Source organism: Cyanistes caeruleus, chromosome 2 (assembly GCF_971803275.1).
Source record: "Cyanistes caeruleus chromosome 2, bCyaCae1.hap1.1, whole genome shotgun sequence".
Taxonomy (NCBI): Eukaryota; Metazoa; Chordata; class Aves; order Passeriformes; family Paridae; genus Cyanistes; species Cyanistes caeruleus.
Window position 1 is genome coordinate 6,874,043 of NC_141702.1, and position 27,876 is coordinate 6,901,918.

At 40.4% G+C, this 27,876-nt stretch overlaps 1 long non-coding RNA gene across 1 annotated transcript; it reads right to left on the minus strand.

The window, feature by feature from the left end:
- LOC111927516 (uncharacterized) lies at positions 1-27,322 on the minus strand. The gene is made up of 7 exons (XR_015282693.1): positions 27,133-27,322; positions 26,954-27,006; positions 18,759-19,072; positions 12,449-12,566; positions 11,739-11,822; positions 616-1,056; positions 1-575 (listed from the first exon to the last, which is right to left on the minus strand). It is a non-coding gene; the product is annotated as an uncharacterized LOC111927516 (long non-coding RNA).
- Positions 27,323-27,876: the final 554 nt, after the last annotated feature.

A 27,876-nucleotide genomic window follows, 5' to 3' on the forward strand; every position in this document is an offset into this window, starting at 1 on the left:
TGTGGTATTAAATCCATGTTATATTTTCACCTTCAAAATTAGATTAAAAGCACCTAAGTGATCTGCAAGGTGAGGTCAGAAACAAAGAGGTTGCAGGTGAGGAAAGAAATATCAGGCACCAAAAGGATTCCCATATTTAATCGTAAGTAGGAAAGAATCATGTCAGGATAAGACCTGATATATCTCAGAGTTTTCAGTTGTTACAAGAGAAAGAAGAGTCTATCTTTTCATCTCCTGGAAGAAGTTTGCTTGTTTTTAGCAAAAAAAAAAAAAAAAATAAAGAGAGAGAAAGGTAAAATAATATAGGAAGGAAAATCTTTTCCAGTTTGACATCAGATTTGCTCTCTAACTAAATTGGTTTTGGAGTTCCTTATCAAAATATTCTGGGAAACTATCACACAAATGCAGTATATATTAGAAATGTCAGAATACCATCTGTGAGCAGAAAAGAAAGAACAGCATGGGAACAGAAAGGAAATATCTGTGGGGTGTCTTTAAATTAGGATGCCAATACTCTGAATATCTAAAATTCAATCAAAGCATGAGTGTTGGAGGTAAAGGAAATGCAAAATTTCCTTTTGGAAAATTTCCTTTTTGAAAAGGAAAAGGGAATACAAAAAACCTCATAAATAAATGCTTTGTATTATCAGGAACTTTACAAAGAGGATAATGGCGTGCTGGCATTTTCTTAATCATAAATTTTATATTAGCATTAAAACAAATACCCTGAATTTTCACCAAAATGCATGAACTAACTTGTTTCTCAGTCCTCCTAATTTTAACAATTGCCTGTTTCTTAAGAACTTAATTCACAATGGTAATTCAAAAATCATTCTGTGCATCTTATGTATTCTGATAGTTTTTGTAATTAGAATATAAAAACAGTGTCTTCAGTACAGGCCCAATATTCAAACTGTAGATGTCCAGAAGAGGCCTAGAGACTGATTAAATTGAGGGATCTTAATTAATCTGACTTCTTCATTGCCAGACTTCTAGAGAAGAAAATCCAGCTTTATGTTGATAGTCATGGTCTTCAGCCTGAGGCAGCCCCAGTCCCTAAGAAATTAAAAAGAGACAAACAAAAAAATTGTTAATTCCATGCTGTAAGGGAATTCTGTCACAAAAAACAGCAGATCAATTCCAGATTTCAAGACTGAAAATTATCTTTATTTCAAACCACTGCAAAGGATGGGTAAGTACTGAAACAACCAGTGAGGAGAAATAAAACAGCCTTACAACATATTCAAAATATATGGTTTGAGTTTGACTTTCCTGTAATGCAAGTGAAAAATCTGAATTAGTCATTTTGAAATGAAGCAATAAACATTTTGTCACTCTAAAAATGCCAGTGGAAGGCACAATGATTTGATGTTGCTATGCCTATTTCACTAAGTGAAATCCAATAGAAAACAGATTTGTTTAATGACTTTTATTTTCTTAATGCTGTTTCGTTCCCCTGAGGTTTCTGTAACTTCTTCTGTACTGCAGACTCTCTTCAAAGTAGGAGAAATTCTGGATTGAAGATTTTCTAGAAAGAGACTTTATCAACTGACCCACATCACTGTCAATGTGCACAGAATGATTTTATTCAAGAGAGCAGTGGACTGAGTCGAAACCACGGTATTGGAGCAGGATCATTAGGTTATGGCTTATCTGAATTCTGTCTGAGAGGTCCACCTAATACAACTGCTGCAGAATAAAGGGGGGAAAAATGTCCCCATTCTTAAATAAAATCAGCTAAGAAAGATGCATACACATATAACAATGGGCTGCAATCCTCAAAGGACACCAGCTTGTTTGTTTTCCTCTTTATGGAAGAGGAATGCTGTTTACAGTGCTGTGTGCTCCAGCAGAAATCCCAACACACACAAGAGCTTTATCTTTATTGGTCTCTGCTGCTCTGTTGGTTTCTTTTTGTCCTTATCAGTGTTAATGGCAAAGATCATTGCAAAGCACAACAGAAAGAGAAAACATTATCATACATCATTTGGCAAAGTGTAAGTCTCAAATTGGTTGGTGCTACTAACCATAACCAGAATTAATATTATATTACACAGGAAAGAATCAGAGAAACACCTCACATGTAATCAGTTGAAATGGGTTTCAGTTCAACCATCCAGGTGAAAAATGCTTGAGTGGAAATAAGGTCACAATTAATACAAACCACCACAGAAGTAATAAAGTTATGTATTGAGATGGTTTCTGTCAGTTGAATCTCATGTAGTTCTAAACAGTGTGACTTTCAGAGTAGCAGGTTGAACTGGATGTGGGGTTATATCATTGGGAAACACACACTTTTACCCCTTTTTTTGACAGTATTTCTTCACTTTATATTGTGATCCAAAAATATAAAGTAACACATTTAAGAGCATCTGTTACAAATACAATTGTGCAGCTTTATCTGAATCAAATGAAAATTCCTTTACCAAAATAATATAAAAGAAAAAGCTGAAAGCTTTCAGCAGCCCTTGCAGTATTTTTTGTACTAAAATCCAGTTCCACTTCCAGTTAATTATTGCTACTCATGTAGTAGTTAATACATTTAATTTACTTTTACATTATTTCACCTTCAGAATATTATGATTAATTGCCTGCTATTTTACTGTGTTATAATACAATAAGACCTAAGATCCTATTTATATAAAAAATATATTTAAATCATATAGTAACTGCCATGAAAGAAACAAAAGACTGATTGCTTTCCAAATTATTTTGAACTCAAATTTTGTCCTGAAACTTTTGCAGGAATGTTGAAGAAAACCTTAATAATTTCTCTTTAATAAAAATAATTTCTTCCTATCTAAAATATATAATAGTAGTTTGTCTGGGCTGTTGTTCAAATGCTTCTTATTGCAAGCACATTTACCAGAATGTATCTGGAGTTTTCATTGGGGGAGGAATAAGGCTGAATGGACATATTATACCTCATGCATACCCAAATTCTTTTCAGAGGTATTTTATTTTTCTTCACAATGCTGCTTCATATTTTGATTAAGAAAAGGTTCTGTGTCATAACTTAAACTCAGAGAGGCTTTTGATGGAAAATCTGTATCTATGCACTGCACCTGACTCTGGGTTTGGTGCACGGCAGGCTTTGATTGCTGGATGTGAGAGACATCCCTGCTGTCACTCGCAGTGCTTTAATTGTCAGCTCATCCCCCATCCCCTGCTGATATTCCCACTGAACAAGCAGTGACTGTGGAATCACCGAAATGAAACTCTGCCTTTGCCTCTGGAGGAGCTCAGCCCTGCCCCGGGGCGTGCAGAATGAAGGGGTTGCAATCACCAGCCTGGGCTCCGGAACAGCCCCTTTTGATGGAGGTTCGGGTCTGAGTTTCAGAGCCCCATTCAGTGTGCTAACACACATAATTGATGCCTTTTCATCCTCCTTTGTTCAAGTCTCCAGTCAGCCTAATTAAGTTCTTGTGAGGCAGTAATGAAGTAAACATTTCCACGAATATCTGCATTAGCTGGATGGCAGATGCCTGCAATTAAAATGCTGTAGCTATATTAGAGAACATATATTCCATGTTGCTTTCAGATCTGTTGAAAACTTCTCAAAGAGTGTTTGTGATTTTTTTCCAACATGGAAAAATACCAGCCTGAGCCATTACTGAGGATCTGCACAAGTACTGAGGGAAGTCAATGGGATGTGGGCTAGACCCTTACAAAACTTGAGCTCACCTTTGATTTTCTTTTTGTGAAAAGAACTTTGACCGTGGTGATACATGTTAGAAAAATTGCATAAAGCCATCTGAGCATTCATTTTAGTTGCTGAAATTTAGTCAGGGTCAGATTTAAGTGGGATAGAATGAAAAGGATGGGTGAAAAAAGTGAAAGAAGGGACATGGTAGGTAGCTCAGCTCCTTTGCCAAAGCAGTCATAGGCTTCCTTCTTATGACTTGAGAGTTTCGAAAGCTCAGTGATACACACACACCTCACCATGCCTTTGAATTCAGGACCAGAGGATGGGTCTAGGTATCCCCTGTGGCATGGAATGCCTTAATTTTCCTTAAAAGGTGCTTGACTGCTCTACTTAAAGGTTCTTGAACTGAATCCTTTACCTTAAACTACCACTCCTCACAGCCAAGTAGGAACTTCCAGCCTTGCAATTGCTCTGAAATATGCAGACTGTGTAATCAGGGGTGTTATAAATTTGTATTGTGATATTGGCTTTCGCAGATGAATATTATATAGTAAATACTTTTTAGCTATGCTAACAAGTCTTAAGTTTAAAAGAATTTCCTAGGTACAAGGCAAGGAAACCTCAGAGGGAAGGACACTGGGGCCCAAACCGTTATCAGCAGCAGGAAATGGAGAGCAAACTGTTACCAAAAAGCCAGGACGTTGTCAAGGGGGAAAGATATGAAGCCCATCTGCTCTCTGAGGAAGTATAAGGGGCCTGGACTCTTATCAACAAGTGACCATCTGCAGCAGAAAGGAAACCAAAAACTCCAAAATAATGCTGACCAGCTAGAATAATAATGACCAGCAAAAATTATGCTGACCAGCAGAAAATAACATGATCCAAGAAGGTGGAACCAGGGAGGGGACATGCTTGAATATGCATTAACCTCTCACAGCAAGGATGGGATAAAAAGGACACTCCTGAGATACCAGGTGTGTTCCTGGTAACCCAACAGGGCACCCGGCCCTTTGCTTTATTTCTTTTGTCTCCTAATTGTCTTTTGTTTATATTATTTTTATAATTTATTAAATGAATCTCATTTTTAAGAGGGGGGAGAACACAGCTCCCACTTGGCATCTACACAGCACCTAGGCTAGAGGTATCTCCAAATAAAGCACTCACCCCCCTGTGCCAGAGAGGAGCAGGCTGGGGCCTCATTAGCTTGGGCCAGTAAAAGGTAAACCCCCACCTGGGATGGGAGAGCTTCTGGCAGGTTTTGTTACCCCGACAGAGCTCTGAAGGACACAGGAGAGCTGGTGGTAAGTAGGGAGGTGTCAGAGGAATCTGAGAGAGAAATCGTGTGGAGCAGAAAGGCAAATTAATCAGAGAGAGCTGGCTTGTAGGTGCTACTGCAGAGGAGGAAGAGGCAGCTCACGGGAAGGGGAGGGAAGGAAGGTGCGGGAAGGGAAGGGGAAGGGGAAGGGGAAGGTGCGGGAAGGGAGGGAGGGGAGGGAAGGGGAGGGAGGGGAGGGAAGGGAAGGAAGGGAAGGGAGGGAGGGAAGGAAGGGAGGGAAGGGAAGGGAAGGGAAGGGAAGGGAAGGGAAGGGAAGGGAAGGGAAGGGAAGGGAAGGGAAGGGAAGGGAAGGGAAGGGAAGGGAAGGGAAGGGAAGGGAAGGGAAGGGAAGGGAAGGGAAGGGAAGGGAAGGGAAGGGAAGGGAAGGGAAGGGAAGGGAAGGGAAGGGAAGGGAAGGGAAGGGAAGGGAAGGGAAGGGAAGGGAAGGGAAGGGAAGGGAAGGGAAGGGAAGGGAAGGGAAGGCTATATAGGCTATATGTTATCACAGGTAAGGTTTTTTTTGCATCAGTCACCTGGGGAAACCACAATCACTGCTAGTCTGCAGATCCAGTACATACATTTTGGCTTTGTTAGACAAACACTTCTGTGCTGCATCTTCATTTTTATTCCAGATTATAGAAATGGAAGGGACAGGGATAGCAAGAGCAAAAGAAATAAATATAATTTTTTTATTCTTCTCTCATTCCCTCCTTTCCCACTACCCTAGTAGTAGCTGGGTTCTAACTATGTTGTCCTTCTGCCATGGACTGTAACTTCCAGTTCAGCAGTAAGTCCTTCATTACTGCTGCCCTCCAGAGCTTCTTAATGAGGGAATTACCATTCACAACTGCGGTGGCAAACACAGAAAGCAAATCCTCTTATCACCTGGCTGTTGATAACATCTGCAAGCCAATTCCAGGCATCCATTCACTTTCATAGCCTACTTTATTGCAAGAGAAACCAGTTTTCTGCAGCCCAGGCTGGAGAGGACATGGATATCTATGAACAGCCCCCAGCCCATTGGGAGCTCACTTCCACTGTGCTGTTTTCTGCTCCCAGATTTTTGGATGAAAGCTCTCTGGGAAACTTTTCACCTTAACAGTGCTAAAGGGAATGAAATACAGAAAACAGATTCAAGGCACCTCTTAGGGCTCCAAGGCACTGCACATTGTTCTCAGGAGCCTATTTTATAGTGCTTTGTCCAGTGCAGCTTTCATTTTGCCACGGGGCTTTATGGGATCCAGAGGGAAATGGCTCTGAAGAGAGCTATAACTACCCAGAGTCTGTTAGGAACTCAGCAAACAAAAGCAAGGAAAACTGCCTGGTTTGTTGTGCCACCACAATACCCAAAACAAGGCAACCCCCCTGGCTCCAACATAAGTAGGCATTACTTTATACTGCTAGGAAAGCTAGAAAAACTACTTAGAAAACTGTGTGCTGGAACAAGAGCCTGGGTAAAGTGAAAATAAAATAAAATGTGTGCTGGAAAAACTGGAGCAAAGTAATAGAATGGGGCTTTGACATGATTACAAATCAACTCTGCTCCACACCAAAGGGTGTAACAAGTGAGGAAATTAACTCCAGGACACTAAACCATGTCTGCAGCCTGCATGTGATAGGAGCAAGGGGTCAGTATGTGACAGCTTTTGCTGCTGCAGAGAATATTTAAAATATTTTGTTTTGGAATGTGGCACTTTCCCCAGAGGTACATCAGTGTTTCCAGATACTCATTTCACAGGAGGTTTTATATGTTGGCACATTCTGCATCTTAAAGTTAAACACTGAAAAAATATGGAAGCAGAGAAAGCTTTTTTTTTTTTCTTTTTTACTATCACCATTTAAAAACACTTTCTAGTAAATGTGCCAAATTGTGTTTGTGCTTTAAAAATATTGATTCAACAGTAAGTGACAGTCTTCTTTCTTGTCAGCCTAACATGTCCCCTCATTTTAGCTTTTAGAAGGACTAAATAACAACACATCAAGACATCAATTCCACACAAAAACTGATGCTGAGTTTTGAGGCATATGTTCCAAATTTGACTTTTAAAAATGTGACTTTTTGGAATATTTGCATCACAGCACTCATCTTTCTGTCACAAATGAATGGCTAACAATACATTTCCCAGAAATACAGTCCAGGAATTTCCATTGTACCGTTTCTTATAATTGCTTTGCTCCTGGTGACTAGGGAAAGTCCTGCTAATTAATTGTAGGTTATCTTTATGCTAATATCTGAACTATTCAAAGGATTAGAAGTGTTTGCATCTAAAAAAGATGGGCACAAAATCTAGTGACAGAGTGAACCAGCACAAACACCATATTCAGGGAGCAAATAATTTCTCTTAAAAGACCCCATTGTTATTGAGAATCTTTCTAATGGTGGTACCTTCAATTTCCTCTCCCTATAAACTACTCCTGCATTTAACCATCCTTATTACATAAGGTACAGGAATGGATTGTCTGAAGGTCAATTTTCTTTACCTTTGTTTTGCAGCCTGTGATTCCTGTTCAGCCATTGTCCATAAATTTGAGAACCTCACAGCCACACATCTCTACATATAAATAGCTGCACATAGGGATTAACTCACCTCTTTAATGAAGTGAATTAGATAAGCTCCATGGAGCTTTACACTGGAAGGCTGGTTTCCAGCTTGAATCCTCTCCTGAATTCTCCCTAATACTATTTTCACATCTTAATATGGGTGTCCCACAACTAAAATTACTTAGACAAATCTTATCATGGCCTTAATTATGGGAAGGATCATTTTTTCATGCCTGAAATGTACTTTTTTGCAGGTCCCAGAATTAGTAGTTTTTAGAGGCCCCAGAATCTTCATCAAGTCCTCTGCAAGTCTCCACATGCCATGACAAAGCCTGTCCCCTTCCTTCCCTGTGTATTACTTTTGTTTATCTGCACTGAAAGGTTAAATGTCTAAGTTTAGACAGGAAATGAAGATTTACTCAATGCAGTCAATCAGGTCCAGAAGTTCAGTTGATCTAATATAGATTTACTGTGGGAAAAGCTGAAATCTCCAGGCTTAAAACCAAGATATTCAAATCATTCTAATAAATTATAAATTTTCCCCATATTTGCTGCTATGTCAGTCTTCACATCATCAGTCAGTCTAGCTATAAATCATTTTTATTTCCTAAAATAAAATGAAAAAAATATTAAATGCAGTTGAAAAATTACCTAAGGACCCATACAGGTAATAGCTAATGGATAACACCTGTTGGAGATTTGGCACTGAAACAGTTTTAAACCCATCTAATACCTGACAAGTTAATGAAAGAATTTCCCATCAAAATAACACTAAATCTAGTGTTTTCCTATCCAAGGAAGTTTAATTTCCATCTATTTCTTTAACCAATCATAAATACACTCCTGGGCAGTGGGGAATTAGCGAGAGGTTGTGTGGGGTCCTGTTGCTGACAGGGGTTAAACCATAGTTCTACCTGACAAATCTGGTCCTTGACCCTTCTTTGAACTCTTTGATCTAGGTGTTTTTAACAAAGAAATCCACAAGTTTTACAGCTGCTACCATCATTTCAAAGGCATGTGCATATATTAAAATTATTATGGCTAGTATAAATTTACTGTAGTAACACAAATTCATTACTCTGAAAATTATCCCAGGCATATTATGTGCACAGAATAATATCTTGTACAGCAGCTAATATTCATTTGGCCTTTTGGGTCATTCAGCATATAAACTCTTCCTGCTTAAAGATTGCACTCCCTTATGCTGTGGTATTCATGCAATAACTCACAGGTCAAACCTTCAGTTTCAAGGGATGCTTGCAAGCTTTTTAGTTTTCCATTGGTCCCCCCAGCTCTGCCTATCCTGCTAAGTAAAGCTATTAAGGACATTTCTCTGAGGCCAAATTATATGATTTTACTGATGGTTATATATCAAAATTCTCCTTCCCCTGAAATAAAGTGCAAATTCAAATTACCAGTGGGAATAGTTTCTGAGAAATGTGGTCCCCAGCCAGTGCCAGAGCCCTGTTTGTGGCTGTGCTAATTAGCACACACCAAAAGTGTGCCAGGAGCTGTGCTGGCCATTAAACCCTACAGGCATTTGGAGGTCATGCCTGAGCCTGAATCCTGGCACCAGTTTGTTCCTGGCTGATCTCAGCTGCAGTTTATACACCACTGAGACTCTAACATGGCTGCTATCAAAGCCAGATAACTAAAAAAAAACCTGCTTGTGGGTAAAGAACAATGTCTCAAGGATGAGGAAATTCCTCATCCACACGGCTGTCTCAAGGAGATCATCAATACCAATGTCAAGATGTTCCCCTCTTTGGACAAGCAGGCTGACCATCCTGAGGGACCCCAGGGTGCATGTTTTCCTCTCCAGGGCTCATAAAGGTATGGAAGGATATGGAGACGTTAAAATTTTTCTTGAAGTCTTCTCCCACTCCTTAAGCCTCAGAAGTCACACTCTGCAGATCTAGCACAGAAGCTGATTGCACCCCCCTCTGTTACCAGCCTTTCTGTGCTTGCTGTGTCACCAGACTGATGTTCACTATCTCCCCTGCAATGCCCCTAAAATGGAGCCATTGATCATCCCTATAACATGAAACATTTCTTCAAAATAATCAGTTAACTGACCTGAGGAATGATTTGATCAGAACAACCTGGTCTTTGCTCTCTCTCAGACTGTTGACTCCCTCTTCAGTTAACTCATGGAGTTTGCTGTGACACAAAACCATGTGGACATGGTAAATAGTATCTAATTATCAAATTATTACCTTTGATGGTTTTGTGGATCAATGGGATTCTTGCCTGCTCATTTTAGACATCCAGGTTTAAACCTCCAGGGAATGGCAGAGACACCAGGGAATGCCAAAAGTTCACAATTAAAGAACTATATCTGAAAAGTCTTGGGATGGGTAACAGCAAGGACATGGAAAGTCAGTTATGTCATTTAAACAGCCTGAATGAGAAAGGACACCTGAATGAGAAAGTTGAGAGTTTGACTAGATTTTTAATGTGCTTGAAGTTTTGATGGACTCATACAGCTTTCATTCTGGCAATTTATACAGACACACATTTGGAAAAGAGTTTTGCTGAGCTCTAGTTCCAGAGCAATTTATGTCATTTTCTCTCTGGAAAATATATGATAATGAAATGAATTTATGGTTCTTTATTCAAAGACCATGTAGTTCCTTGATTAGACTGTTTTAGTAATATAAATTGCCTGCTGCTGGAAAAAATAACCTAAACTTTTCAATCAGCTTTACCATGAGAACCAAGCCTGAAAAAAGTCATTTTAAAAAATCTAGCAAAACAGAAACAGGAAAAAATGAATGTGCCTCTACAGCTCAGCCTGATAATAACCTCCTCTGTAAAATTACATGAACTCCTCCTCTGTAAAATTGTATGAACCCTCTGTTCTAGAACAATAGTTTAAATGAGTTAATTGTAGATCTAAAAATTGTTTGCCAGCTGCTGTCTGTTCTGTTACCAACACCTGTTTTGGCTCATGCCCTTATTAATTAAAATGTGATGAGCAAGCAGACAAGTTCAAAACATAATGCTGACAATGTCTGTACAACTGACATGAAATCTGGGTCTGTAGTCGTCATCCAAAACCAGGAAGTAATATGGCTGTAATGCAATGGACAGGGGGTTCATGGTTTGGGGTTTTGGGTTTTTTTAGTTCCTTCCAAGCTGCTACAATAACAAATATGTTCATTAAGGCTACATTTGGTTGTCCTAAACTGAGGGCAGGAATCATGAACTTTCCAGACCAGAAAAGCATCTTTTAAAAAATTATGTCTATTAAATATTGCTAGTTACCTATTCCAAATATTATTTGGCCATTTAAAAATGCTAAAGCCACTACCAGTTTTCATTGTTGTCTATTCTTTCACTTCAGAACTATCATAACTGGATAATAACCCCTTTAAAGAACTTGTACTTCTAAGCACTTTTCCATGCTGCAGCAGAAGCCTTCAGACCCCCATGACACACAGTCCCATCTGTTTTTCAGAGTTGATTAAGCTGGTTGGAAGAATCTCAAAGCTGTGAATGTCACCCTGCTCAGGCTGAAACTTCTCAGAGCATGCAGTACAGTTCCCTGCTCTGTTTTCTTCATGATGGGCACCACTTTCCCCTAGACATGCACAACCAACCAAGCTAAACCTCCAGGTTTTAGGACTGCCTGGATGCTCTAAAATAGCCCAAGGTATCAAACACTGATAGAAATATAAGTAACTTGGCCACCTGTGCCAACATCCTGTAATTATTCCACAGAATAATTCCTCTTTAGTGCACTCACCCACAGAGTGAAAGGCCTTGTACTGAGGGGGAATTGTATACAAAATTCTGGGGGAGAGACTGAAAAAGTGGGTTGTGTCATGATAAACATATTCTACAATCCAATTTGATGTTGAGGCAGGAGAACAAATATCATGGGACCAGGAAATGACCAGGCTGAAGGGAATCTTGTCCTAGCTTGAGAGTTAAGGAACCCTTGGCTGCAGAGTCCCAGCAGTTCTCCCTTTCTTGCACATTATATATTCAATATAGATAGATATTATATATATATAAATATATATTCAATATAGGTAGAGATATTCCAGAACCATCTGGAGACACTTCTGTGCTCTGTGCTCTGGGATGGCCCTGATGCAGCAGGAAGGTGGGACCAGATGAGCCACTGTGGTCCCTTCCAGCCTGACCCGTTCTGTGACTCTGTGATGAGAACATCACCTGAAAAACCCCTTCCTGCAAACTGAGTCCCAAATCCCAGACATGCCACTCACCAGTCAGTGTCCTGCCAGAGAATTAACACCTCCTTGTTGCTGTTCTTCCAGCCTTGGTCCTGGCCTAACTTCACAGGGCTTTAACTTCAAGGGAAGAAGAAGAAAAAGGAAAGAAGGGGGGAAATATTGAGGCATGATATCCTGAGATATTGGAGAATACACATGACAACCACCTCAGACCCCAGCATCAACCTTTGTTGTCATGAAATGTATCACAGAGCTGAAAGCACCCAGAAGATGCCAGCTGTGTTAATATCTAATTTCTCCTTCCTGAGATGTTACAAAAAAATGGTTTGGTAACAAGCAAATAGAATAATTAAAATTATTGAATAAATCCCAACAGAGATATTTTCTCCAGAAGTGTTTCTCCTTGTCTTGTTCTTTTTCAATGTAAAGCTTCTGAATAATAATTTGACTATGCATCATGAAACAGAATTAAATAATTCTATACTATATCTTCTGTTTAAGATGTCCTCATTTTGAAATTAAATTTATTTAGATATTTTACTTTGGTTTTTTTTTTTTTTCCTAGGTTATTGTTAGTGTTGTGTTTTCCAGACTGTTGGAAGGAAATAAGCCATATCCATAAAATGAGAGAAAGGAAAAGCAACAAACTGACCTTTTCTAGCATTCAAACTAGACAAGTTTATTATTCTGTTTATTTTTTTCCTGCCCCACATTCTGGACTCATCCAGCCCTAATGTACATACCAAGTGGGGATGACTGTACAGAGTTTATCTCATCCATATCCTGGGGTTCCTTATACCAAATATTGCTGATGGGAGGCATGGTCCTCTCTTGAGAGACAACTCAATATTCAAAAATATCCTGAAAAATGAATTTGAAGCTAATTTCCCCAGTGAATCTTCATGTTGACTTGCACCCAACTGTTCATCACAGCAGGAAGTATGCAAAGGAAAACAATTCCTTTCATGGATTCTCTCCCAAAAACACAGTTATTCCTTCATGTTCATTTAACAATGGCTTTACAATCCCTTCCTCCTTGAAATTTGCAGTCTTCAGACACTTGGAGTTTTTACTGTTTCTCTGCTTTTACTCACGTGGGCTGTGCACAAATGAAAATAAGTGAAATTCCCATTTCCCAATGGTCTGTAACTCTTTTGATAGCAGTCAGTATCAAGAACATGTAGGAATTTTCTTTATTCTTTGAATTTCTTAAAATTTACCAATCTTCCTATCAGTGTCTTCAGAGTCATAACAATTGTATTTTCCAACACAACAATTCTGTATTTTCCAACTCCTCTCTAAAGAGGAGGCATGGAATTTTTTCAATGGCAGGCGAAAATACAGCAGTATTATTAGTTTTCAAATATATTTCTAAAATTGTGTTCAGGGCCCATAATGCAGAGGAAAAGTCTATTACATCAAAGAGATTAATTAAAAAAACACGAGGAAGATTGAAACTGCTATCTGCATATACTCAGTGCTAACAACACTGCCAGCCTTTGTTTAATAAATAGAATTCTCATGTAAAATTAGACAGAAAAGACAATGAAATTAAGCATATGCCTAAAGTAGATTGATTCCATTATTTTAAAATCCTATTAGGAAATAATTATGTCTCTACACTTACTGCTTTTTATGTGTAACAATATTAGAACAGGTGATATTGGAACTGAAATGTTTTTTGGAAGGAGCTTTGACCCAGGAGTAGTTATGGCACAGCCTTTCAATTAACTGCATGTTTGGGGGGTGTTTAAGGGGAACAAACTTGTGCCTCAAAGCATCTCATGTCCCTGCAGAAGGGAAAATATAATCAGGTGAGGCCAGAAGCATCTAAGCAATTAAAACACAATTTTATGCCTTTAATTTGGAGTACTCCCCCTAACTGAAATTATGTTTTCACAAAAGCCCTCACTGAGCTCTTACACGAGAAGCAGAGCTGAGGCTGCCGGGCACCATGGACCCTCCCTTGCTGATCCAAAAGTGTAGCAACTCCACCCTGAGGAGCTCCCAGGTGAGAGAGCCCAGAGCTTGATCTGAACATGGGAAAACATCCACATGATGGATGGTGCAGGAGCCTGAAGACCCCAGCACTGCCTGACCCAACACTATTTCATCCCATGGAAACTCAGTGGTTTCTGATCCATCCTCCCATCACACCACGGGCAGCTCTGACCTTCCCTGGCCACGGCATGTCTGGGGCAGCATTCCTGGGAGCCTGGTGCAGGTGGCTGCCTGAAGGGGATTCATCAGAAACCCATCAAGTTTCCCACACCAGCACAACTGGTTCTGTACAGGAGTGCACACCAAAATATGGATATAATCTAATACCAATATCCAACTGAGACAAAGACTCGTTAACTGTTGTAGGGCTACCGAGTGTATGTGTATTAGCAGCGCTGGGCCAGTGCCGGGTCACCCCTTAATACACACAGCCCTGAATACAGGTGAATACAGACTTTTTATTTATAGAAATATTGAGTACAAAAGCATATTCATAACCCAGTTGCCACTCTCTCTCTGCTTCCTATGCTAATGAGGAAAAGAAGCAATTAGGCATGTGTAGTTTGTTCCTTGAAATGGGTCGGTGGTCCTTTCATGAGTAGGGGTGACAGAAGGGAGGAAGGGATATGGCTCTCCCTCATTCTGACCTTTCTACCCTTGCAATGCAAAGTGACACATGGACCCTTGACTGGGCTCCCAGCTTCATGTCTTCAGTGGGTTTCTGATTTGCAATTGTCTTACGGTCTTGAAGTTCCTTATCAGATTCTTTGCTTCTCATTATAAGCCCAGATCAACGAGCATAAAGTTGACAGACAATTAGTTATTAGCCAATGATAAACCTGTATTTTAGCAAAGCTTCTCTATCTACCTTTAATTTTAGCAAAGCCCATCTATTTTTTTAATTAGTTTTAGCAAGGCTTATTTTTAATTAAGGCCTCAGCTTCTCTAAAATCTTAAATTCTTCACAGTTTATGTCTCAACACTATTTAAGAAGGGCCCCAAGGCTATGGGAAGGCACTGGTGCCATGGCATGTTCTGCCCCATCTCCTCTGGTTGACTTTGGGGTGCCTCAAGGGAGAACACCACAGCCAAAACTACCAACAGTGTTTTGGGGCAGGGAGGTAACAATTCAATATCTTCTCATTTACTTCTCTACAAATTCAGGCTAGCTTTATAGAAGCCATTTAGCATACATTAACATAAAATAAGACTTGTGAGAGACAGGGAGAATGAGGCTCATTAACTTTATATCTACTTTTATGTGGAAGAATTGTGAGGGTGTGTACTGAGTCTGGTTGAGACGGAGCTGACTTTCTCCATAGCGTTCCATTTCGGATCTGTGACTAAAGCACTGCTGACCACACAGCCATGAGTTAGCTGTGGCCAAACACACCTCCTGTTCCCTTCACTTTTAAACTGCCTTTACCTCAACCTACAAGTTGGTTTTGTTTTGCTTTTGTTCTTCCAGCTCTTTTCCCCCTCCATCCTGCTGGGACCCACCCGTGTGTGGCTGTGTGGGTGCGCAGCTGCTGGCCAGGGCAAACCTCTGTTCAGAGATGGTGATGATTGCTGCGGGCTCACCAGAGGAAAAAAGTGTTTCACAGAGAGATTTAGATTAGGTTGGAAGAAATTCTTCCCTGTGAGGGTGGTGAGGCCCTGTCACAGGTTTCCCGAGAAGCTGTGGATGCCCCATCCCTGGAAATGTTCAATCTATGGAGCTCTGAGCAACCTGGTCTACTGCCAGGTGTCCCTGCTCATGGCAGGGGGTACAAACCAGAGAATCTTTAAGTTCCCCTACAATACAGGCCATTCTATGATTCTATGCAAGGGTCAAACTGAAATGCTCTATTTGTTTTAAAATCAGGCCAGTGAAAAATGCAGATATGGATTTAGGACTGCACCCATATTCATCACTTGTGACTCTAATGTTTCTAAACATGTTACTGATGGATCATTTTTAGCATTAACTTTTCCTTGAACCGAAGCTAAGTTAGCTTTCCCTATATAGCTTTGAATAAATGAATAAAAGAAAATGAAGATCAGAGGGTGGTGAGGAGGGGGTGTCTGCAAATCCCAAAATAACACCATGTTTTATTTTGTGTTTTTCCCCTCCTTGCAGCAGAAAACAGGAAGAGAATGAGCTGTGACATCATGGGTATCTCCAGCTCTGTCAGACCATACTCCAGCTCCCTGAGAGTGTGACTTTCAGAGTGACCTAATGGCTGAGATGTACAACACTTTTCACTCTGTTGAATGTTTTGGCAAAAGTGACCAAAGCAAAGCCAAGGCCAAGGGGTGAAACTTGCTGTTATTTATTGTGCTGACTACAAACAACTGACCAGTGTGCCTGCTTGGCCACCCATGCAGTCAGATGCACCTCTGGGGGAAAGGGCAGGTAGATTTGGAAGGAGGAGATGGTCACTATAGAGACAGGCCAGGGCATCTCATTTCCTAAATTAAGTCATTCCAGTAAGTGCTTTAATATAGGAGGATGTACCTAAATTATTCTGTTCATCTTTAAAGCACCAGAACTTTGCTAGTGAGTGGACTTGAGACCTTCAGGTGGCAAGAAAGAGGGGCCATGGACCAAAGAAAGTTTGGATGTAGCCACTCCCACTCACCTTGGAGACTAGACGTGTGCCTCTGGTTTATCTAATATTGATGTGGCTAGGAGAAGAGAGTAAGGTGTTTTGTCAGCTCCCACATTTCTCCCACATTTTACTGTTTCCATTTGAACAAGGATTTGGTACCTTTGTCTCAACATATATCCATAACATAAACTATCTACTCTCAGTGTTTTAAGTGCTTTTTCCTAGTTTGTTTATAATAAGAGTCTGGAGTTTTGTACTGAAGTGAGTTTTAGATCTCCCCCTTTTAAAACATCTTTTCCTCTAGTGATCCTGCAGCATTTTTCAGCTCAGGGAACCTACAGGGGGAACCTGAGCAGGGTCAGGTATTCAGCTGGATCTCTGGATTTAACAGGTTTAATTACTTACTGGCCTGATCCCATTTTTCTTTCTTGCATTCATTCAAGCTGTTTAAAAGATTGCACCTTCTGCTTCCTTCAAATGACTTGGAAAGTTCTATGCCTCACCAATACAGGCAATGTTGATTTTAGAACAACCTCTACAAATTGCCTTGCTGCAATTTTGTACATGTGGGAGTATGTGCAGATTCCAAAGCAAAGTAACTAAATGAAATCCCTAAAACTCAACCATACAAAATATTAATATTGAGCTAGCAGAGATTTTTCCCAAGAAAATAATTCTGGTTTTGCTGACTGGTGCTTTTGCTGTGTTAAACCTCAGAAAAAGTTTCTCGGGTTTTGTCATTTCCAGCAAGGACAATTAAAAAGAATGTCCTGAAATTTTAAGTAGAACTTAATTTGGAATCTTCCACTGGCTGGTTGAAACACTAAATTTTTGCCTGGCTCAGAGCAGCTTCTCTTTAAAATTAATACTATCCTGGGTGATCCCAGGGTGTTCCTTGCCATTCCAGAGCTCCTGCACCTTCAATTCCAGTGACCTGGACAATTCCTGACAGCTGAAGCTGATCACCCAAACAACCTGACATGGATTTTGTCAGTCACAAAACCCGAGACTGGGAGGTTTTAAAGGATGGAGAGAAAGATGCAGGAAAAGGAGGAGGGAGAGGTTGTGTAGGAGCTCCCACTTCAGTGACAAGCACCTCAGTGACACTAAGTTAAGCTTAGTGAAGCATAAACCTCATTTGAAAATGTGCACTTTTGTGTACCTGGGATGGGTTTTTCCCATCTTGCAACATTCTAGTTTGGCTGCCCAGTTCTAAGACAGATGTGAAAGAGAGTAGGAGAGAAGGGGTTAAAATATACATTTACACCCAATATCTGTGTGCATTTAGGAATTTAGGACTAGATGTCACAGCCCCCCTCTTTCTAATCCAAGACATCCACATTAAATTAGTGTAATAGGCAAATGTCTTGCTAAAAGTCCATTACATCTGCTCCAACAGATCTTTGAAAGTTTCTTCCAGGGCCTTTCTTTTGATAGCCCATCCCCTTGCTGAATTGCATAAATAATTCTTTATTATTTATGCCTTATTTTGTTCTTCTGGCACAACCATTCTTTTCCTTCAGCATTTCTTACTCCTTTTTGTTTCTCATTTGATTGTTATTACACTTGTTTTCTAGGGCCTGGGTCATAAGTTCTTCTGCCTTATGGACAGCCCAAAAGTTAGATATCCTTCCATAAACAATGCTCCAACTTTTCCAATTTTTTCCCATTTTCTATTTCTTGAACTACATGTTTGGGCTGTCATCACTGTAGGGAAGGATATGCTTACACCCAAATACCTGCATGTGTTATCTTTAACAACCAGAGCCTCTGGGGAGTGAATTGGAAGTTAATAGAGATGACAAGGAGCAAAAGCAATGAGGAATAGCCATCCTACTTGCCTATCACCCAAGAGGAAATGAGTTTGCATTCTTCAGAGTGCTGGCTATCGAGTGGTACTTTGTCTTGATTAATCTTTACCTCGTGCTAGAGAGAAGCAGTGCAAATCCCTTCATTACTGACCTGGCTGATAACATTCACTGACAGGAGACAGAGATGAGATCAATGTGACCCTGTGCTCAAACCTCCTGAAAATCTGCTAACATTGCCAGTCTTCTAGATTCATGAATCATTTTCCCAGGCAACATTCTCCTGTATTGAACAATTACATTAACAACTTCTAAGATCGTGGAAAAGAAATCTACCCTGCTTCCTTGGTGGGAATACTACAATAAACAATGTCTTAAAGACCTGAACTTGAACAAGAATGGATTAAAATAAAAAATGTGCTCAGTGGAGATGTGTAAAGCACAAAGATGTGGTTGGTGCAGAGACACAAAACAGAAGGAGTGGCTGCCCTCCAGCCATCACTTTTAGAAATAACCCTGTGGTTTATTTTATCACAAAATTACCATCCTGTGGAGTTTGGTTCTAATAATTCCTTTCAAAACTCAGGCTCCTGTTTTTAAATCTCAAGCAATAAAAGAATAACAAACAGATCTATGGTGTTTCAAGCACCCACCTTTTGACATCTCTTCTGTGATATCTCTCTTGTAGCCTCCTCTGAAACTCTACATTTGGAAAGTGCAAATTCTCAACCAAACTTTGGATTCCTCTGTGCCTTCTGGCAGAAGTGCAAGGATGGTCTCTAGTGACATTCACCCTCAGGTGGTCTTTGCCTAACACTGAGTTTTTGGGCTGTCTAAATGCACTGCATGGATGTGCAGATGGATGTGGATGCAGAGCACATTCCAGCTGAGCTGCACTGAGCAGATGACCCCAGAGCTGGAACATCCAGGGCTCCTGGTGTTATTTACAATGAAGATTATACGAGGCCTAAATTGAGGAGAATAAAAAAACACACATTAAGAACTGAGATACATTCCTTTTAGGATAGAAAAAATTTATATCTACACAGAAACAATCTAATGAAGATGTGATGTGGTAGAAAAAAGATATTTCCAGCTTAGATAAGACTGTGAGGAAAAAGCAAGCAGAGTATTAGCAAGAGCTTTGTTCTCCATCACAGTTCCCAAATGAATTCCTAGGTCTGATTTCCTTCTGCAGGTCAAATATCTTTAAATCCAAGGACATCCTTTTTTTTTTTTAATATTACCACCCAAAACTCAAGTCACAAGAACTTTTCAGAGACTCAAAGTTCTGAAATTTTGTACTTCTGGAACCCATAAACTGTGATGCAAATTTTATACCAAAAATGATGTAACATTTATCAGGTGCGTACAAGCTGTGACAACAGTTCCTATTTAAAAGAGGTAAGTCCCTAATAAGATAGGAAACATTCCAGGAGAATGGTTTGTCTGGATTTTCCCAAATATACATGATATTATACAGTAGTTTTGTGTCAAGCACCCATGAAGTGTCTGAGTTTTCTCAGATTATGATTAATCAATTGAAATCCTACTTAGGTAAACTGAATTTGGACTTTCAAATGCAGAGAAACATCTGCAGTTTGGCTGTCTGGGCATTGTGTTTGCTTTCTGGACAGATCTGAATTGCTGGGAACATGATAATAATGAGCAGCGCTTTTGAACTCATCAGAGTAGTTAAAGAAGAAGCCAGACCCTTTCAGGAGAGTGTGCACACTTTAGATCATTTGGAGCAGTTGCAGCAAAAGAGAAAAGGATGAAAAAGTGAGATTGAAATGGAACAATTAACCTCTCTGCAGGAAAGAGGGCACAAAAAATATCTAAGCTGGCTGCAGATAACTGTAATTAAGGGATTGTAACTCTCTTTGAACTAGCTAATACCACAAAGACCAAGACTAATCCATTTAGTCTACCACCCCACCTCCCACTGGTCCAAGATAAAGGTTTATGGCCTGTGACAATCAGGAGATTAAGTTAAATGACCATAATGAACCCTCCTCATTTTCAGCTCTGTGGAAGGACCTCTTCCCCACACTGAGGTGGTGGTCCAAAGCAGGTCTTTGGACAGCCATCCAAACTTAGGCATCAGCTGTGATTGGAGGTCCCCAAGGGTTTCTGTGGCATTCACAGCAGAGTGGGAAATGCAGGACCTCTGAGGAATGTCTGGTTTTCTGCAGGGGCAGCTGAAGTCTGGGTAAGGCTTCTCATTGCTGCTTGAAATCTCATTTTCTGCAGAGGCCATCATGTGAGGTAAAGAGCCCAAGCAGAATACAGTGATTGAACCAAATGTCACACAAGGAACAGGAGGAAAAAATATTTTTTTTATGATTTCTACCTCCTGAATGAAGCCCTGAACTGGAATTTCCAAGTATTGACCTAACTAAAGGAAACAATTAAACTCACGATGTAGATGGGTGGTGTTGGACACAAGTCCTGCTAAAACAAGTGGCCTGTGAACTTCAGCAGGTGCCATAAGAGCAGAATGAGGGGAACTTCCTCCTGCCTTGAGAATCACAGCTAGAGCTGGACCTCAGCCTCACCCAGCTTCATTTCCTCTCATTTACAGGCATTCAGATCCAAGGCTTTCTGTGTTCCTGCCTGCAAACTCTCCATCACAAGCACCATTGTAAGTACAGTTATAAATAGCATTGAGGAACTGCATGACTTTAGCCATTCTAAGAAAAAAAAACCCTCAAAATGCATAATTTTTGAAGCCACATAGATATTTTTCAGCAGAGAAAATTTTCTGTCCAAATATAGTACTTCATCAGCAGCAAAGGATGAGCTTTTTTGTTGAAACAAGTGAAGATATAATAATATGTTTTGAAAGTATCTGAACTCCATTTTCCAAATTACTTCTATTTAACTTTTTGAGATGCCATATTCCATAACAAGTAGTTGTTAAAGCCTAAAATCAAGAGGAATATTTCCAAATTGTAGCAGCAACTGGGGAGGTTCAGTTGTTTTAGATTTTTTCCTCTCCCTTCAGAATAGACATTTTGCTTCCTGAATGACAAAATTACTTGGAAAGGAGATCATCCAATTCCCCCATGGCCTTACTGGTTTTGTTAATCAGCCTTAGAAACAGCAATGTGAAAGCATAAACAGAGCTAAATGTAATATAAGGCAACATGCTTGCAATTGCAGCGTGTGGAGAGGAAAGGAAGAAGGAGAGGGAATATTAAGACCATTGCAGGTACAATGTCAAGAAAAATTTGCTGCCTGCAGCTGGCCGGACTCAGCTGAAGTGGGAATTTCCAGCCCTCCCAGGTGGGCTGTCTTTCAGAGCCAGCTCTTTCTTCATGTACCTTGTTCCTTCCAGTATAACAAGTCAGTACTCTTGGGAATGTCATCATCTGTGTTTGCAAGTGAATAACTGTTCATGGCACTTTCTAAAGCCTCTGTAACTCTCTTTTAGCAATGCAGGATTCTTTTCTGCTAAATGGAAACTTGTTGCACTCACCCCATCTGGCTAGCACCTCACCTTTGTCCACTCACCAGACCTGCACTATGCCAAATTCACAGTCCAAAACAAGGACTCTGTTTCTCTGTGTTCTCATTAGTGTTTTCAATGCCTGTAGTTTTCCAGTTTGCATCAGAAATGTCTGCTCTGAAAGACAAGACACTTTTCTCAGATATAGCTTATCTGTTGCTTAAGGATGCCATGGACTTCATCATAATTACAGCTGGGATAACAAGAAAGCTTTAAAAATTTTCAACTACTGTCAACTAGTTATGTCTTTTTAAAAATATTTCTGAATAGGCATATTATATTTCTAAACAAAATCTGTATGGGTCAGATCTTATCACTAGTGGAGCTGCTGTAAATTAGTGATTCATGTTATCTGAGAATTACCTCCTCATTCATGGGCTTTCCAGTTACATGAAACACAAATATATGAGGTGCAAGACTTAAATGAGGCTAATAACCAACCTTGCAATAATCTATTTTATAACCCTATTCTGTCCAGTTCTTGGCTTACTGAACATCTGACATGAAAGCAATGAGAGCTGGATAGATTTCATCACCTTTCAGAATCAACCCCAAATTCACAGTTGCCTCTGTGCCTGGTTCTCCCTGTCTGGATGAGAGAAGTTTCCCTTTGCCTTTTAATAATTCCTTCTGATTAAGCTCCTGATCTTTTCCCCTTTCTTCCTGCAAAGTTCTTTTCTCCAGCCTCCATTATTTAAGATTCATGTATTTTATCCAGTACCAAAATTCCACTGCCAATAAAGATTCATAATAACTCTCATCCCTAATTTTCATGATGAGCTATATTCAGTCTTGCACAAGACCCCATTTTCCAAAACACCTTATGCACATCATTAGAAGCAGTCCCTTCATCAAGAAATGTTCTAATCTAAGCACCAAGAGGAAGGTGAATGTGTCATCTCACTAACACGTTAGCATCCCATCCTCTGCACTCAAGTGCCTCCTGCATCACCTCGACTTTCCTCTTGCTTTCAGTGTTTGGAAGAGAACAGATGTGTCTGGGCTGCAGGAGGCCAAGTCAGGAGCATTTTTTCTACTCAGGAAGTGTAATAGTGTTTGGCTCTTCAGGGCTGTTTATAGCAGCCAGGACAGCAGGTGTGTTTGGATGGTTCAGAACACCTTCTGCCACTTTCACAGGCTGTGCTCAACCATAACATCACTGAGCCTGCAAATGAGCTGCTGAAGTTATTCCTCTACTTGCCTTTTATACTTCCTGTGCCAAGGAATATAAAGGGAAAAATTCAAATATGAGGGGGAGAGAATGGAAATGGAGGGAACCCCCTATCCTCACTATATGTGGGGTTTTGTGTTTCAGAAAACTGCTGAAAAAGATCAGCTATTTCAGCTTCCAACCTTATGCCAAAATGCAGAACAATGCTTGTGCTTGAGAAGCCTGCTGGGAAGGACCATTTCAGAGCTGCTGAGGAGGTTTCCTCAGCCATCCACAGCAGGAAGGATGTGACCAGGCCCCAGAAAGCAGTGGGATCACAGTTTACAAAGGCACACATTCCTATTAAAGCAGCCTAATTAAAGACAGGGATGGTGCTGTAACAGCTGCACTTAAACAGCAAGGGCACCCAGAGAGCTCAGTCAGGACATGTCAGGTTTCCTGCTATCACAGAAGTACTTGAATTATTAAGTGTAGGCTTGATTCTTGTGTCTGTGCTATGTAATTACAGAATAATTTCCTGATGCCAGCCTTGAAAAATTGCATCTCATCTACTTTGATTACTAGACTTGCTGTGCCAGTGCAGTGAGAAGGACAGCACCCTGAAAAAGGGGAAATGTCCAAGGCAAGTGGGCTCAGGCTGTGGGGTGGACTGGGGTGCTCAAGGTGTGAAGGAACCAGAGGTGAATCCTACCCCACTGAGACTATATGGACATTTAAACACATCCATAGATCTGAGTCACACATCTTGTCTTATTCCTACCAGATTATCTGTACCTTGTTAATTCACCATCCATCCTTCTCGCTGTGAGAAGACAGACTGTGGGGAGACAGATGTGCTGCACCTATTCACAAGCAAGCCTGTGTATGTCTCCACGGTGAGCATTCATTGACAGGATGGACATTGGGTTGAGTTCAGGAAAAATACCCACAAATAACTTACACTGAGAATCATTTCCTTCATTCAGCTGAAATGCAAACCCTAGTAAGAGTTTTCAATAAGACTGAAAGTTTAATATTGCAGTATGTAAAAAAGTTTCTTTCATCACTTTTAAATAGGTGCTGCTATTCAGTTCCAATCAATTCTGCATTTCATTTCCTATGAAGAAAAAAGTAAACCATTGCACTCATTTTATCTTTTTCTAAATACTATTTACTCAATTTGATTAATCATTATTATTCAACAGAGGTACCTTAAAGAAACTCAGATTAAACTCCATTATGCAAAGCATTGTATATTCATATAGCAAGAGACAATGCTTGTCTCAAAGAGGTTGCAGAATAAATAGATAACAGTTCTCATTTTATGGGCAGAATTTATACAGCAAAACCCCACTGAATGCCCAAGGACAGAGAGGATTTCTAGAGCAGAGCCGACTTCAAACCCTAGGACTGTTAGGATATGTCTACTGGGGATTTAGGACCAAAAAGTGTCTCATATAAATACCAGACACTGACAATATCTGAGGATAGCACTAAGCAGCACTTGCAAAAATACCCTTCAAGCCAGAAATATCAATAGGACTCCCCTTTCTCATTGCATCCCTGCTTCATAAGATGTCTATAAACTGCACCACATGCACCTGCACTAGCCAGATTTTTGGGATACAGTCCAAACAAGGCTGGATCTCTCATTATCTGTGGGTAAGTTTAAGTTCCATAGAAAACAGTTGCCTGATTTTATCCTATATAACACTCTGCCATCTGAAAGCTTGTCCCTCAGGCTTTTGACTAAATGTGTCAATAGAACACAAATATTTACATCATTTTTTCCCTGCTGGCAAAGAACATCAAAAAGAGAAACATCATATATTTTTTCCCTTAGCAGCTTTAGTCTACTCGGGTTTGTGAGTTGTAGGTCATTAGAGCACAATGCCTTTCCCCCAGGGCCTACAGCACAGGAAGAACTGTTTATTCCTTATTTTTCCCTGCTGAAAAGCATCTTATAAATTTAAACATAGTTAAAAGAAAGTTTTTGATAACAACTGAGTCCTTCAAACTGCTAGACTACATTTCTTCTTTTTATCAGCCTCGAGGTGTTCTTCCCTGACCCTGTGGGGAACTACCCAGTTTTAAGAAACCATCACAGTAAAACTCTCTCCTCATTTCACAGAAGTAACATACCATAGAAACCATTTCAGTAGTGCCAGAGATCAGCAAATACCAAGCACTTCCAAAAAAGTGTATTTAAGCTTAGGCCAAATAACGAAATATTTTTAACCTCTATAAGTTGCTGTGAAATTGCTGCTTAAGACACCTGCCAGTAATGGAAGAAGATGTTCATTCTTCTCCAGTGCATTCAAGCTTTATGCAAGCTTTCCCCTTTTTATGAGACATGCTATTTTATTTTTGGCCAATAAAAAGAACTGTGGCATTTTCTGTTGGGTTTGCTACAGGTTCATCACTGAGGGCATCCTCTCTGCCACCTCTAGCACACACATGATGGTGAGCACAAAGGAAAGCAGAGTGACTGGTCTGTGCTGCAACAGTGCAGGGCTGTGATTAGCTAACTAGGGCTCCCCTTTAATTAAAGCTTTGGGTTGGAAAGGGTCTTTACAGATCATCTAATCCCTATATCAGGTTGCTCAAAGCCCTATCCAGCATGACTTTGAATGTTTCCAGGGATGGGGCAGCCACAGCTTCTCTGGTCACTGTTTCATTGCCCCTCTACCTCCATTATAAAAAATTATTCCTTATGTCCAGTCTAAACCTACCCTCTTTCAGTTTGGAACTATTGCCCCATGTCTTATCACCAATTGATTAAATTTCATGGTTGTGACCGAACAAGCCAGGGGAAGATTAAGTAAATGCTAATATTCGAATTAAATGTTTAAACTACAAGAAATATAGATATAATACCAATACAAGGAAAGAAACTAAAACTGTATCTCACACAGCTCAGGAGGTCACCTCAGAATTTAATCAGACTGGTTTATTTTGGCTAGCACGGTGGTGGGTGCATGTAAAACAGGGGAAATGTTCTTTCTTTTATTGCTAAGGAACAAGACAAGGTGAGGGGAATGTGCAAAAGTTACAAGAGTAATTAAGCTCTCTCTTGGTCAAATAATCACTTCCTCATCAATGCAGTGCTCCTCACTTCCCATGGTGTTTTATTCAGTCCTCATCCACCGTGTTTGACAGAGCATTTACCATCTCCCATACACACCTAATCTGCAGTCAGAACATTCCCACCAGGCAGGAACTGTTCACTATACCTAAACAACACTGAAGAGGGATGTAAAATGCTCTTGGTTCTCACCTGACCCAGGAAACTGTTATTCTGCATCGGGATAAGGCACATCTAGTCCCAGAGCCACCCCTGACAAGGGCCACTGACAGGGGCAGGACACAAGTGCCGAGTCCCTCACCAGAGTGAAATGAGCTGCTTCTCATCTGGTGCTTATTATTTATTTCTAATCCTGCAGCAAGAAGTTTGACACCACCTCCTAGGTGTCCAGAGCCATGTAAGAAATATTATCCATGTCATGGATAACCTTTTTTTCAAAATTTATTGCATTTTTAGTCTTAATTGTACACTATAGGAAAAAAAATTTCATTTATTGATCTTTTTCTTGGTTTTCTTGAGTTTTCTCTCTCATGCTTTTCAGTTCCACATAAATCTGTCACATCTAAACCTTTTTTCTGGATGGTTTCATACAAATTTTCAAGCCAGAATATGCAAGGACTTCACAGTAGTCCAATAAGTGAAGCAATCTGTGTCTTTCACTATTTTCTGTAAACAGGTGCACACAGGCCATGACATTCTGGATTCTGGGTGGTGATTTTTACGGTGATTTCCTTGCTATGCACCAGGAAATAGTGGAATTTCAATGAAAAACAGTATCTGATATCCACTTTATAGCCCCAAGACTGCCCTGTGCTTCACACTGTTCTTCCTCCCCACAGCACAAAAACGCCAGCATGACAAACTGGCATGATTCAGGCAGAAATTAATGGGGACTCTTCAAATAAAAGCATCTCAAGCTCTGTAGGTTTAGGAATTTAAAGACAAGAGCACAGATTCAGACTCACATTCTTCTACTCCTGGGTTAGCCAAATTAAAATAGTGACACAGGAATAGCTGATTTGTGGAGGATCCCTTTTGGAGATTGAATCAGCTGCTCATGCATAACTTAGCAAGTCATTTGAGATGTGCTAGAGTGTCTCACCTGCCCTCCAGAGTCCTCTGCATGGTCCACAGATCTCACATATGTGCTGTGTCCTATGGAATCACAGAATTATTTAGGTTGGAAAAGACCTCTAAGGGCATCGAGTCCAGCCATTATCCCAGCACTGCCACATCCAAGGGGTTCACCCTAAATGCCACATCTACACAGCTGTTAAATACCTGTAAATATCTGTTAAATACCTCCAGGGCTGGTGACACAGGCACTTCCCCAGGCAGCCTGTTCCAATGCCTGACAATCCTTCTGGTGAAGAAACCTTTCCTAATATCCGATCTAAACCTCCCCTGATGCAACTGAAATCCATTTCCTCTCCTCCTACCACTTGTAACCTGGGAGAAGAGCCCAAACCTCACCTGGCTGGACCCTCCTGTCAGGGAGTTGTAGAGAACAACAAGATTCCCCTGAGCCTCCTTTTCTCCGGGCTGAACAGCCCCATTTCCCTCAGCTGCTTCTCATTAGATTAAAGCTCCACTCTTAGGAGGAGCCACTTCTATCTTCCACTCTCTTGTGGATGTCTGAGGTATTTTAAGGTACACCAAATATCTGAAAATGCCCAGTGACCCTCAGTGACCAGCAGCCTGCAGATGTATGGCAGGAGCTGCTCCTTACTAATGTTACAAATGATACCTAAGCTCACCCCTAAAATCCACTTGTTCAACTAGGGCATCAAGCAGCCCTCGGACATTTCTTTTTCAAATTAAACTTCTCTTCTTGATGGTTTCACAGGCCATTAGCAGCTCCCTGATCCAGCTGTAACTGAAATCAATTAAACACTGTAGGAGGTGTTAAAACATTTGTCTCCTCTGGCATCTCCTTTCTGGTGACTGTTGTGGGAGGCCAGACCCCTCACAGACAGGCAGAACATACCAAAAAGAGACTGAAATCTGAAATCTCAGTGTGTGAAC